We start from the raw sequence: 15871 nt of genomic DNA on the forward strand, positions 1-15871 counted from the left end.
TTAGACGCATTTTGGAGAATACACCTACCGGACGAGACACTGTGGAGTTTATTTGTGAGGGGCTCTCTTTCATTTTAAATCATAATGCTTTCCAATTCGATAGCCAGTGGTACCTGCAGACGGTGGGTACCGCAATGGGTACCCCCGTCGCATGTACCCTGGCTAACCTCTTTCTTGCCAGGTTTGAGGAGGAGTACATTTATTCCTCAAATAACCCTTTTCTTCGGCATATCAAGCTTTTTGCTAGATATGTCGATGACATGTTCATGGTGTGGGATGGGCACCAGGATACATTCACAGCTTTTGTGGAGTACCTGGGGACATCCAACACCATGAACATGGGGTTTACCTTGCAATTTGGAGGAGCCAGTTTGGTTTTTTTGGATGTTAAATTGCAAGCTAATGAGAGGGGTATCTCTACAGAAGTATACCGAAAACCGTCCGCATCAAATTCATTATTACATTTTAACAGTGCTCACCCGTTGTATACGAAACGATCTTTACCATATAGTCAATTCCTCAGGGTGAAAAGAATCAATAGCGACCCAGTGGGATTCACGCAGCAGTCAGTTGATCTTGTTGATAGATTCAAAAAACGTGGGTACCCCCCCGCCATTTTAAGCACTGCCTATGACAGGGCGGTTGCTACAGATATTTCCATCATCCCCCAGAAAAAACATGAGAAAAAGTTCGTGTTCAGCTTTAAATTCGGCCCACTTGACAATCACATCAGAGCAGTCATCCGCAAAAATTGGCAGATTTTGCGACAAGATAATGACTTAAAAGAAATTGTTGATAGGGGACCTTTATTTGCCAGCCGCCGGAGTAGAAACATCAGGGATAGTGTAGTCCACAACCGCTTTGTGACAAATAGAAATAATTGGCTCACAGACAGCATTCCCAAAGGAAACTTTAAATGTGGGAGTTGTAATTTCTGTAGATATCATCATACAGGAAACATGGTTAGAGTGGGCCACATACAACATGTAGTACGGGACTTTATATCCTGCAGGACCACTCACGTTGTCTATATCCTTTTCTGCCCATGCAGGAATTTCTACATTGGCAAAACGGTTCGCCCCCTCTTTGTCCGCATCAGGGAACACTTTAATTCTGTTAGAACAGGCAAGGGGGCTCCGAGATTAATAGATCATATTTGCACTTACCATGCAGGTAATGCCGAGGTATTGAGATTCGCTGGGTTAGAACGGGTCTCCCTGCCGGAGGGAGGAGGCGATTTGTGTCGCCTCCTACTACGCAGAGAGGCCAGATGGATTCTGCGCGCTGATGCGGCAGGACCATCTGGTCTAAATGAAAAAGTCGATATGTCGGTCTTTTTGTAATATCCATTGTTGGTCTCTAATGCTTAATCCTGTCTTAATTTGTGTTCACAGAGTTTGTTTTTAAATCTCATTCGTTGTTTTTAAATGTAATAATGTTTATGTTTTGATGATTGATGGGGAGGAGTTTGTGACTCAGGTGGGTCTATAAAACACTCCCTTGATCCATTCAGCATCTGGACCTGTTGAAGTGCCGTAAAGCACGAAACGGCCGTTGTCCGTAGCTGACATCATCCCTCCCTGCTGTTTGCTTTTTAGAATGTCCAAATAAAGTGATGTTAAACCCACCAGGGTAAGTGCGCTCCTACTTTTTTCTATTTTTTCTCGTTGGATCCTGTTTATATTTTCTGGATGCGGCACCCCTAGGTGTGGAAGATACGTACAGCCGTCACTACCTTTAGAGTGCTGGATTGGCAGTAATCCACTTTGGGGGTGCTCACGGATCAGCAGTGCGGATGCGTGTTTTCTTTATTTTTTGTACTTAGTCCCAGAAAAGCCTGCTCGCCGCTGACTAATGCAGGCTACAACAGCAGAGCCTGGAAAGGCAGCAGTAACCCTTTGCACAGTATCAGACCAAGTGAGATGCTGGGATTGACGTCTCCGCTGAGCAGGCTCCACTGCGGCTGATGGGAGACCGCAGCAGACATGGTTCGAGATTCCCCCTGTGCAGCGGCGGGAACTCGACTCCTAACACATACTTTGGGCATCCAAGACACCCTTGCCAAAACATTGACTGTCTGTAGCAGCATGGAACACATGAACCCTGGTAATCTAGTGGTGGAAAATGATGAGAGGTAGAGAAAGGCCTCATTAAAACCTAAGCCCAATATAAAAGAGCGTTTCTCCTACACTTGTAATGCCCATACATTAAGTGCCTATGGGCTGACAAACATTTCTCCAAGGGGAATGCATTGATTAAAAACATACTATGGGCATCCGAGACACCCTTGCCAAAAAATTGACTGTAGCAGCACGGAACACATGAACCCCGGTGATATAGTGGTGGAAAATGATGAGAGGTGGAGGAAGGCCTCATTAAAACCTAGGCCCAATTTAAAGGAGCGTTTCTCCTACATTTGTGATGCCCATACACTAAGTGTATAGGCTGACAAACATTTCCCCAAGGGGGATACACTGAATAAAAACATACTATGGCCATCCGAGACACCTTTTTCAAAAAATTGACTGTCTGTAGCAGCACAGAAAACATGAACCCTGGTGATATAGTGGTGGAAAATGATGAGAGGTGGGGGAAGGCTGCATTAAAACCTAGGCCCAATTGAAAGGAGTGTTTCTCCTACACTTGTAATGCCCATACACTAAGTGCCTATGGGCTGACACACATTTCTCCAAGGGGGATACATTGATTAAAAACATACCATGGACATCCGAGACACCCTTGCCAAAAAGTTGACTGCCTGTAGCGGCACACAAGCCGATAAGCCTGGTGATCTAGTGGTGGAGAATGAGGAAACATAAAGCTAAATCATAATGAAATAAAACAAATAAATAAAAAATTTGAATCTATCGATGAAAGTAAATAACAAAAGGGAGGGGCAAACACAGGTTCATAGATTTGAAGCCTGAATGCGTGCAAAGAGATATGTTTGTCCCTAGCAACTGCTCAGAGACATGGCTAAAAATAAAAATATAATATTAAAGTCTTGGAGTAATTTTCTATTGTAGAGGTGTACAATACCTCATTAGAGGACTGTGTGGTTGTGAAGAGGTGCATGAGAATACACCTCCCCAAAACAGAGAATGTATTTGAGGTTATGTTTTGCTGTTTTCACTTGGTGGTGTACAGAAGTCTTTCCCAATTCAGCCCTTGTTCATTTTTATAAGAGTCAGCCTGTTAGCATTTTCAGTTGACAGGCGGATGCGCTTATCTGTTATGATTCCACCAGCGGCACTAAAAACCCGCTCTGACAGAATGCTAGCAGCAGGGCAGGCCAGGACCTCTAAGGTGGAGAGCCAGTTCATGTCTCATGTCCATCTTGGATACCCAATAATTAAAAGGCCCAGAGGAATCCCGGAGGACATTTGTACGATCTGCAAGGTACTCCCTCAGCATCTTCCCAAACATTGCACTTCTTGTGACAGCACCCCTTGCCTCGGTCCAGGGATGATGGGAGGGTCTGAGAAAATTGTCCCCTGCCTGAGCTGGATTGTATTTCTGTCTCTCTTGCTTGGACTCCTTGGTTGTACAACAAGCTCTGAAGTCTGCTGCCAGCGTTCTCACATAGGAATTTTCTAAGTAATTCTGCTACAAGGGCTCAGTGGATAGCACTGCAGTGTTTGCGTGGGTTTCCTCCGGGTACTCCGGTTTCCTCCCACATTCCAAAGACATAGATTGTGAGCCCCTTTGGGGACAGCGATGATAATGTGTGCAAACTGTTAAGCGCTGCGGAATATGTTAGCGCTATAAAAAAATAAAGATTATTATTATTATTATTATTAAGGGCCCTCTAGTACTGCAACATTTTAGTACACCTCTCTGCCTCTGGCAGAAGAGATTGAAAATTCTCCTTGTAGCGTGAGTCTAGAAGTGTCACCAACCAGTAATGAGTGTCACCCCAAATTTTTATAATGCGAGGGTCACGTGAAATGCAGCGCAACATAAAGTCAGCCATGCGTGCCAGACTGCTAACAGGCAAGACTTCCTTGTCCCCACCAACAGGACAACTGACCATGCTGTCCTCCTCATCCTCATCCTCCTCCTCCCTGTCCTCAGGCCATCCCTGCTGAACAGACGGTATGACAGCTGTGTTTGTAGTACCGTCTATAGCGCATGAAAATAGCTCCTGTTCTTCCTCCTCCTCCTCATTGACTACTAATCCACATTGAGAAGACATGAAGCTGGGCTGAGTGTAATCCCCCTGTATGATTCCTTGCTCCATGTCCTCGTTCTCTGCCTGCAATGCCTCCTCTTTAATTGTGAGCAGAGAGGTTTTCAGAATGCTGAGAAGCGGGATGGTGACACTAATTATGGCGTCATTGCTGCTCCCCATCTTGGTACAGTACTCAAAGTTTTGGAGGATAGTACATATGTCAGACATCCATGTCCACTCCTGAGGTCTTATGTGTGGAGTCTGAACTGAATATTGACGGCCTTGTTGATGTTGATAGTCAACAACTGCCCTCTTCTGCTCACAAATCCTTTACAACATATGCAGCGTAGATTCCAGCGTGTGGGGACATCACACACCAGCTGGTGAGCTGAAAGCTGCAAACGCTGCTGAAGCACGGCAAGGGCGGTTGAAGCTGTAGCTGACTTTCTAAAATGAGCAGACAGACGGCGTACTTTCACTAGCAGATCCGGCAGCTCCGGGTAGCTTTTCAGAAAATGTTGAAACACGAAGATAAGCACATGGGCCAAGCAAGGTACGTGTGAGCTCACCTTGCCTCAGAGCCGCCACCAGGTTACGGCCATTGTCACACACGACCATGCCTGGCTGTAGGTTCAGCGGTGTCATCCAAATATCTGACTGCTCTTTCAGCGCTGTCCACAACTCTTCTGCATTGTGCGGTTTGTCACCTATGCAGATTAGCTTCAGCACAGCCTGTTGCCGCTTGGCTGAGGCAGTGCTGCAGTGCTTCCAGCTTCTGACTGATGTGTTGATTTCAGAGATGGAGGGTGAAGAGCAGGAGGAGGAGGTGCAGGAGCTGTAGACTGTGGGGCAACCCTGATTGACGTAGGGCCAACAATCCTCGGCATGGAGAGGATGTGTTCCATCTCAAGGTCCAACTGGGTCGCGGCTTCCACTATGTTAACCCAGGGTGCTGTCAGTGAGATGTACCGTCCCTGCCCACAAGCACTTGTCCATGTGTCCGTGGTTAGGTGGACTTTCCCTGTAACAGCATTTTTGAGGGCACGGTTAATATTGTGGGACACATGCTGGTGTAATGCCGGTACGGCACATTGGGAGAAATAGTCGCGACTGGGGACTGAGTACCTTGGGACGGCCGCCACCATCAGGTTGCGTTAAGCTTCCATCTCAATGAGCCTAAAAGGCAACATTTCTAGCGCAAGCAGAAGAGAAATATTAGAATTTAGGACTGTGGCCTGTGGGGCGTTGACGGGTATTTCCGCTTGCGTTCCAAAGACTGGGATATAGAAAACTGAAGGCTGTGCTGGGACAAGGACGTGGACGGGCTTGATGATGGTGCTGCTTGACTGTGGGCTACAACAGGTGCAGGGCTAGATGCATCTTCACATGCACGGTATACTGGGGATTGGCTTCTACGCAAAACAGTGGAAGAAGCAGAGGTGTGACCTGCAGACAGTGGTCCTGGAGCCTGGGGTTCGGCCCACAAAGTCGGGTGCATTGCTGCCATGTGCCTGATCATGCTGGTGGTGGTCAGGCTGGTTGTTTTGCTACCCCTGCTGATGCGGGCATGGCAGGTGCTGCAAATGGCCTGCTTCGGGTTATCGGCAGAGTCTTTAAAAAATAACCACACTCAGTAAGATCTAACAGTTGGAATGGAAACTACACTCATGTTGGTGTTACGGGGAACGGATGAACGCCTTCCGTCTGTGGCCACCACACTGCTTCTTCCTGCCTGTTGGGGTGATATGCCTCCTTCCCCATGTGTGCTGCTGCCCTCGCTCTGGATGTCCTCCTGCCAGGTTGGGTCAGTCACATAGTCATCCACCACCTCGTCTTCCACAACCTCCTCCTGACTTGCTCCCCCTCCTAACTTTCTGGAAATTGTGTCTCATCATTGTCCACCTCTTCTGACACTTTCCCACCATTGCCTTCATGTGACCGGGGCTGGTCAAAGCTTTGGGCATCTCTACATGCGATCTCAGCCATCACCACTTCAAGTTGACCGGCTGAGAGTCCAGAATCTTGAAATAGAAAACTGAACAGCTCTTCAGAGTGTCCAAGTGTGGGATCAGTTGTCTCAGGGCACTCGGCATGGGCCGGAGGAAGGAGGATCAGGGTGAGGAATATTCAGGCCACACTCACGGCTACTCAGACTTGACCGTGTGGAAGACATGGTGGTGGTGGCTAAGTGACTGGAAGCATTATCCGATATCCAACCGACAACCGTATCACACTACTCTGGCTTCAATAGTGGTGTGCTGCGGTCCCCTAGAAACTGGGACAGGAAGGTCGAGCGAGAAGATATGGGTCTTGTTTTGGCCCACTTTCACCTTGGCCATGGCCTCGTCCTCTGCATGCACCATCAACATCACGTCCACTTCACCGTCCCTTGCCTTGCCCATTTTAAATGGACTACTGCACTATTTCAAAAGCTCAACACAAATGTATTTATTTGGAGCAAAATAATATCTGATCAGTATGCCTGCAAATCTACGATTTTTCAAACACAAACACCAGGCAGGCCTCAGCCTGACATAACAGACTGTATTAAATTTTTGGGGCCTTTTTTGTGAATTTAATTTATGCAAAATAGTGCTGTATATAAGTAGAGTAACAGACTGCAAAAACAGTGGGAAAACGGCCTACAATGCCCAAACTTGGAGCATGCAGGTATATGAGGGCTGTCACGGAATTACCACACTGGCAAATATGTGGCCTTTTTATATCTTTTTATGCTAAATAGTGCTGTATATAATTACAGTAACAGACAGCAAAAAAAGTGGTCCTCCGGCCTACAATGACCAAACTTGGAGCACGCAGATATATGAGGCCTGTCATGGAAATACCACAATGCCAAATATGTGGCCTGTTTTTTTTTAAATGCAAAATAGTGCTGCATATAATTAGTATAAACATACTGACCAACTATGCACTTATTAAACTGTGTGTTGAATCAAAGAGTGTTGTTTCTTTTTTTTATAAAAAGTTATAACTTTATTGATACAGACAATACACACATTTAATTAAAATAATGCCTCTAAGCCGTAGAAAAATTGTAATACCAGGTAAGCGTAGAGAAAGTTTACAATAATAGCAGGTAAGCACTAAATTACATTACAAAACAGCTTGATTTGTTAGTATTAATGATAGAGCATGCTGAGATAATATCTCAATTCAATTAAAGCATACTAAGAAAATATCTCAATTAGATTACAGCATGCTGAGAAAATATCTCAATTCAGGTAAGCATTAGATAAGGTAAGCACTAAATAACATTACAAAATAGCTTGACTTGTTCGTATTGATGATAGAGCATGCTGAGATAATATCTCAATTCAATTAAAGCATGCTGAGGAGATATCTCAATTAAATTAGAGCATGCTGAGAAAATATCTCAATTAAGGTAAGCACTAAATAAGATAAGCACTAAATAACATAATATCTCAATTCAATTAAAGCATGCTGAGAAAATATCTCAATTAAATTAGAGCATGCTGAGAAAATCTCTTAATTAAGGTAAGCACTGAATAAGATAAACACTAAATAACATTACAAAACAGCTTAATTTGTTAGTATTGATGATAGAGCATGCTGAGATAATATTTCAATTCAATTAAAGCATGCTAAGAAAATATCTCAATTAAGATTCCCTGTCTGGAAACATTGCACCATTTTTGTAAAAAGCATGCTAAGAAAATATCTCAAACATTTTTAAAGCGATTGTGTTTTGTTATTGGTTGTCAAAAGAGCATGCTGAGAAAATTCTCAATTGTGCTGAGGGCAACTTTGCTGATACCATGGACATAATTTATAAAGAGTGCAGAAAGCTGCATATCAAAACACAGTATATTAATGCAAAGAGTGTTAAGCGCTCAGTCAAAAGATCAATACCTTCATTTCATAATATGCGCTACATAAATTTTAATGTGCAGACCCCATAAATCAAAACATAAATAAAGCTATTATACTGGCTCAAATGACCTATCAAAAACTGGACAATAAGATCTCCACAAGAATTTATGCCGACTCGATTACCCTATCAAAAAATGAGCAATAAAGCCGCAGCTATATTTAATGCTACTCACAGCCATGCAAGGATTATATCCATTTCATTGCCCAGTCAGAGTAAATACTATGACCGCACCTATATTTAGTGCAGATAGAAACCATGGATTCCAAGAGCCCTATATACCAGCTTTAACCAGATCAATGCGCTCCAAGAGCTACTGCTAACCTGGATCCACTAATATCAAAATACATCAACTGTAAAAACTGAAAATGTACGTATTACCTAAATAGGTGGTGCTCCCTGCTTACAGCCACAGTTCGGCCAGGACTAGCGTGCCATGTGTGGCTGTAAGCAGGGAGCACCACCTATTTAGGTAATACGTACATTTTCAGTTTTTACAGTTGATGTATTTTGATATTAGTGGATCCAGGTTAGCAGTAGCTCTTGGAGCGCATTGATCTGGTTAAAGCTGGTATATAGGGCTCTTGGAATCCATGGTTTCTATCTGCACTAAATATAGGTGCGGTCATAGTATTTACTCTGACTGGGCAATGAAATGGATATAATCCTTGCATGGCTGTGAGTAGCATTAAATATAGCTGCGGCTTTATTGCTCATTTTTTGATAGGGTAATCGAGTCGGCATAAATTCTTGTGGAGATCTTATTGTCCAGTTTTTGATAGGTCATTTGAGCCAGTATAATAGCTTTATTTATGTTTTGATTTATGGGGTCTGCACATTAAAATTTATGTAGCGCATATTATGAAATGAAGGTATTGATCTTTTGACTGAGCGCTTAACACTCTTTGCATTAATATACTGTGTTTTGATATGCAGCTTTCTGCACTCTTTATAAATTATGTCCATGGTATCAGCAAAGTTGCCCTCAGCACAATTGAGAATTTTCTCAGCATGCTCTTTTGACAACCAATAACAAAACACAATCGCTTTAAAAATGTTTGAGATATTTTCTTAGCATGCTTTTTACAAAAATGGTGCAATGTTTCCAGACAGGGAATCTTAATTGAGATATTTTCTCAGCATGCTTTAATTGAATTGAAATATTATCTCAGCATGCTCTATCATCAATACTAACAAATTAAGCTGTTTTGTAATGTTATTTAGTGTTTATCTTATTCAGTGCTTACCTTAATTAAGAGATTTTCTCAGCATGCTCTAATTTAATTGAGATATTTTCTCAGCATGCTTTAATTGAATTGAGATATTATGTTATTTAGTGCTTATCTTATTTAGTGCTTACCTTAATTGAGATATTTTCTCAGCATGCTCTAATTTAATTGAGATATCTCCTCAGCATGCTTTAATTGAATTGAGATATTATCTCAGCATGCTCTATCATCAATACGAACAAGTCAAGCTATTTTGTAATGTTATTTAGTGCTTACCTTATCTAATGCTTACCTGAATTGAGATATTTTCTCAGCATGCTGTAATCTAATTGAGATATTTTCTTAGTATGCTTTAATTGAATTGAGATATTATCTCAGCATGCTCTATCATTAATACTAACAAATCAAGCTGTTTTGTAATGTAATTTAGTGCTTACCTGCTATTATTGTAAACTTTCTCTACGCTTACCTGTTATTACAATTTTTCTACGGCTTAGAGGCATTATTTTAATTAAATGTGTGTATTGTCTGTGTCAATAAAGTTATAACTTTTTATAAAAAAAAGAAACAACACTCTTTGATTCAACACGCAGTTTAATAAGTGCATAGTTGGTCAGTATGTTTATAGTTTGTATAGAGGGTTACCCATCCAGAGTGTGAGGTAATGAGTTTGGGTCATATGTTTGCATATAATTAGTGTAGCAGACAGGAAAAAAAGTGGTAAACAGGCCTACAATGCCCAAACTTTGAGCACACAGATATATCAGGCCTGTCACGGAAATACCTCACTGCCAAATATGTGTCCTGGTTTTTTTAAATACAAAATACTGCCTGCATATAATTAGAGTAACAGACAGCAAAAAAAGTGGTAAACTGGCCTACAATGCCCAAACTTGGAGCACGCAGATATTTGAGGCCTGTTACGAAAATACTATTTTTAAATGCAAAATAATGCTGTATATAATTAGAATAACAGACAGCAAAAATAGTGGCAAAACGGACTAAAATGCCAAAACTTTGAGCACGCTGATATAGGAGGCCTGTCACAGAAATATCACACTGCCAAATACGTGGCCTGTATTTTTATTTTTATGCAAAATAGTGTTGTATATAAGTAGAGTAACAGACAGCAAAAAAAGTGGTAAACTGGCCTACAATGCCTAAACTTTGAGCATGCAGATATATGAGGCCTGTCACGGAAATACCACACTGCCAAATATGTGGCCTGTTTTTTTTTAAATGCAAAATAGTGCTGTATATAATTAGAGTAACAGACAGCAAAACAGCCTAAAATGCCCAAACTTGGAGCATGCAGATACAGTGCAGATCAAAAGTTTGGACACACCTTTTCATTTAACGATTTTTCTGTATTTTCATGACTATGAAAATTGTAGATTCACACTGAAGGCATCAAAATTGTGAATTAACACATGTGGAATTATATACTTAACAAAAAAGTGTGAAACTACTGAAATTATGTCTTATATTCTAGGTTCTTCAAAGTAGCCACCTTTTGCTTTGATGACTGCTTTGCACACTCTGGGCATTCTCTTGATGAGCTTCAAAAGGTAGTCACCAGGAATGGTCTTCCAACAAACTTGAAGGAGTTCCCAGAGATGCTTAGCACTTGTTGGCCCTTTTGCCTTCACTCTGCGGTCCAGCTCAACCCAAACCATCTCGATTGGGTTCAGGTCCTGTGACTGTGGAGGCCAAGTCATCTGGCGTAGCACCCCTTCACTCTCCTTCTTGGTCAAATAGCCCTTACACAGCCTGGAGGTGTGTTTGGGGTTATTGCTCTGTTGAAAAATAAATGATGGTCCAACTAAACGCAAACCGGATGGAATAGCATGCCGCTGCAAGATGCTGTGGTAGCCATGCTGGTTCAGTATGCCTTCAGTTTTGAATAAATCCCCAACAGTGTCACCAGGAAAGCACCCCCACACCATCACACCTCCTCCTCCATGCTTCACGGTGGGAACCAGGCATGTAGAGTCCATCCGTTCACCTTTTCTGCGTCACACAAGAACACGGTGGTTGGAACCAAAGATCTCAAATTTGGACTCATCAGACCAAAGCACAGATTTCCACTGGTCCATTCCTTGTGTTCTTTAGCCCAAACAAGTCTCTTCTGCTTGTTGCCTGTTTTTAGCAGTGGTTTCCTAGCAGCTATTTTGCCATGAAGGCCTGCTGCACAAAGTCTCCTCTTAACAGTTGCTGTAGAGATGTGTCTGCTGCTAGAACTCTGTGTGGCATTGACCTGGTCTCTAATCTGAGCTGCTGTTAATCTGCGATTTCTGAGGCTGGTGACTTGGATAAACTTATCCTCAGAAGCAGAGGTGACTCTTGTTCTTCCTTTCCTGGGGCGGTCCTCATGTGAGCCAGTTTCTTTGAAGCGCTTGATGGTTTTTGCCATTGCACTTGGGGACACTTTCAAAGTTTTTCCCAATTTTTCGGACTGACTGTGTTAGGGAGCGAGTTCCCACCTCTGCACAAGGGGAATCTTAAGCCATCTCAGCTGCGGTCTCCCATTCTTCTCCAGCTGCAGTGGAGCCTGCTCAGTGGAGACGTTGGTCCCAGCGTCTGGCTCAGGCAGATACTCTGCATCTGGCTACTGCTGTTCTTCCAGGCTCTGCCATTATAACTAATACTGGTCTGCAGCTAGGACTCGCTTCTGGGACTAAGTCCTCCTTTCTCCCTTCTGAGCATGCCCAAAGGAAGACCTCTCATTGGAGGTAAGGGGTCACACGCTCAGGTCCTGAAGCAACTCCTATTGGTCCTCTAGGAAGGTCCTGAAGTTGCTGCAACTATAAAAGGATCGCATGGCCGCACGGCCATGCGCTAGTATCAATCTTTGTTATGAGCTTTGCGCCAGTGTGGTCATGTATGCTTGTGGTCAGGGCCTGGCTGAAATAAGCCACTAGAATAACGGCACCTCCGGTGAGGAGATTGTTTGCATGTATTCAGGGCCCAGCTGAAATAAGCCACTAGAATACCGGCACCTCCGGTGAGGAATTGTTTGTGTGCTTTTCTGACTGCATGACCGCTGACTGCTATCAGCTCAGCAGTTAGCTGTGTTCTCCTGTGAGCTTAACAGGACACAGTGCTTTTCTATTACGGTGACTCTGTGAAGAAAACAGAGCTCCCTTATAACTCCATATAGTGCCATTTGCTAGCAGCAGGTTCTCCTCCTGCACGGTGGACCCCGGGATGCGAACACACCAATAATAACATCTATATTTACTCGGTGCGTTCTGCCAGCCCTAACAGACTGACCTTCATTTCTTAAAGTAATGATGACCACTCGTTTTTCTTTACTTAACTGCTTTTTTCTTGCCATAATACAGTCTATTCAGTAGGACTATCAGGACTATCAGCTTTGTATCCACCAGACTTCTGCACAACACAACTGATGGTCCCAACCCCATTTATAAGGCAAGAAATCCCACTTATCAAACCTGACCGGGCACACCTGTGAATTGAAAACCATTCCCGGTGACTACCTCTTGAAGATCATAAAAAGAATGCCAAGAGTGTGCAAAGCAGTCATCAAAGCAAAAGGTGGCTACTTTGAAGAACCTAGAATATAAGACATAATTTCAGTTGTTTCACACTTTTTTGTTAAGTATATAATTTCACATGTGTTAATTCATAATTTTGATGCCTTCAGTGTGAATATACAATTTTCATAGTCATGAAAATACAGAAAAATCTTTAATTGAGAAGGTGTGTCCAAACTTTTGGTCTGTACTGTATATGAGGCCTGTCACGGAAATACCACACTGCCAAATATGCGGCCTGTTTTTTTTTTTTAAATGCAAATTAGTGCTGTATATAATTAGAGTAACAGACAGCAAAAACAGTGGCAAAACGGCCTAAAATGCCAAAACTTTGAGCACGCAGATATAGGAGGCCTGTCACGGAAATATCACACTGCCAAATATGTGGCCTGTATTTTTATATTAATGCAAAATAGTGTTGTATGTCAGTTGAGTAACAGACAGAAAAAAAAGTGAGAAACTGTCCTACAATGCCCAAACGAAGCACGCAGATATATGAGGCCTGTCACGGAATAACCACACTGCCAAATATGTGGCCTGTTTTTTCTGAATGCAAAATAGTGCTGTATATAAGTAGAGTAACAGACAGCAAAAAAAAGTGGTAAACCGGCCAACAATGCCCAAACTTTGAGCACGCAGATATCTGAAGACTGTCACGGTAATACCACACTGCTAAATATGTGGCCTGTTTTTTTTAAATGCAAAATAGTGCCGTATATAATTAGAGTAACAGACAGCAAAAACAGTGGCAAAACGGCCTAAAATGCCCAAACTTTGAGCATGCAGATATATGAGGCCTGTTACGGAAATACCTCACTGCCAAATGTGTGGCTTGCTTTTTTGCAAAATGCAAAATAGTGCTGTATATAAGTAGAGTAACAGACAGCAAAAACAGTGGCAAAATGGCCTAAAATGCCCAAACTTGGAGCACGCAGATATATGAGGCCTTTTTTAGTGAATTAAAAAAAAAAACAGTGGCACAAGGCTAGCACACACAACTATGCTACATATGCCTGACAAACTATGATTTTTCAACAGGCCTCAATCTGACAGAATAGACTGTATATTTTTGTTTTTTGGGGGTGAATTTTTTGAAAAAAAAATCCAACTAGGTATATAGTAAAGAAGCTGCAGCAGCAGACTGTTATGGAGCTTTGGAAGGGATGCAGTGGGAGCAATGGACACACATACAGTGCCTGCAGGCCTTGCACTGATGTGGATATGCTATGCCCTGCCTACCTAGGGCTGCAATATCGGGACCCACAAATTAGCCCTAAAAAGGACTGCTGGTTTCTCAGGAGTTGTGGATTTAACAGTTGCAGACCTACACTAACTATAAAAACCACGATTCTAACATAGTAACATAGTTATTAAGGTTGAAGGAAGACTTTAAGTACATCTGGTTCAACCCATAGCCTAACCTAACATGCACTAACATGTTGATCCAGAGGAAGGCAAAAAAAAACCATGTGGCAAAGAGTAAGCTCCACATTGGGGGGAAAAATTCCTTCCCGACTCCACATACGGCAATCAGACTAATTCCCTGGATCAACGCCCTATCAAGGAATCTAGTATATATAACCTGTAACATTATAATTTTCAAGAAAGGCATCCAGTCCCTTCTTAAATTTAAGTAATGAATCACTCATTACAACATCATATGGCAGAGAGTTCCATAGTCTCACTGCTCTTACAGTAAAGAATCCGCTTCTGTTGTTATGCTTAAACCTTCTTTCCTCCAGACGTAGAGGATGCCCCCTTGTCCCTGTCTCAGGTCTATGGTTAAAAAGATCATCAGAAAGGTCTTTGTTCTGTCCCCTCATATATTTATACATTAAAATAAGATCACCCCTCAGCCTTCGTTTATCCAAACTAAATAGCCCCAAGTGTAATAACCTATCTTGGTATTGCAGACCCCCCAGTCCTTTAATAACCTTGGTCGCTCTTCTCTGCATCCGCTCTGTCTTTCTTATACACCGGAGACCAGAACTGTACACAGTATTCTAAGTGAGGTCGAACTAGTGACTTGTATAGAGGTAAAATTATGTTCTCCTCATGAGCATCTATGCTTCTTTTAATGCATCCCATTATTTTATTTGCCTTTGTAGCAGCTGCCTGACACTGGCCACTAAATGTGAGTTTGTCATCCACCCATACACCCAGGTCTTTTTCATTGACGGTTTTGCCCAGAGTTTTAGAATTATGCACATAGTTATACATTTTATTACTTCTACCCAAGTGCATGACCTTACAGTTATACCCAATAAAGCTCATTTGCCATTCATCAGCCCAAGCTTCTATTTTACATAAATCATCCTGTAATATAAAATTGTCCTCCTCTGTATTGTTTACCCTGCAAAGTTTAGTGTCATCTGCAAATATTGAAATTCTGCTCTGTATGCCCCCTACAAGGTCATTAATAAATATGTTAAAAAGAAGAGGGCCCAATACTGACCCCTGTGGTACCCCACTGCTAACCACGACCCAGTTCGAGAGTGCTCCATTAATAACCACCCTTTGTTTCCTATCCCTGAGCCAGCTCTTAACCCACTTACAAATATTTTCTCCTATCCCCATTATTCTCATTTTTTGTATCAATCTTTTGTGTGGCACCGTAACAAAAGCTTTTGAAAAGTCCATATACACTATGTCCACTGGGTTCCCTTGGTTCTGTCCGGAACTTACCTCTTCATAGAAATTGATCAGATTAGTCTGACAGGAACGGTCCCTAGTAAACCCATGTTGATATTGGGTCATGAGGTTATTCCTCTTCAGATACTCCAGTATAGCATCCCTTAGAATGCCCTCCAAGATTTTACCCACAGTAGAGGTTAAGCTTACTGGCCTATAATTTCCGAGTTCAGCTTTTGTCCCCTTTTTGAATATTGGCACCACATTTGCTATACGCCAGTCCTGTGGTACAGACCCTGTTATTATGGAGTCTTTAGAGATTAAAAATAATGGTCTATCAATGACTGTACTTAATTCCTGCAGTACTCGGGGG

At 42.4% G+C, this 15871-nt stretch overlaps 1 protein-coding gene across 1 annotated transcript in view; it reads left to right on the forward strand.

Moving 5' to 3' along the window:
* LOC143815979 (angiopoietin-2-like) overlaps positions 1–15871 on the forward strand; it is a 154243-nt gene that overhangs the window by 82725 nt on the left and 55647 nt on the right. The window lies entirely within an intron of this gene.

This window comes from Ranitomeya variabilis, chromosome 3 (assembly GCF_051348905.1).
Source record: "Ranitomeya variabilis isolate aRanVar5 chromosome 3, aRanVar5.hap1, whole genome shotgun sequence".
Taxonomy (NCBI): Eukaryota; Metazoa; Chordata; class Amphibia; order Anura; family Dendrobatidae; genus Ranitomeya; species Ranitomeya variabilis.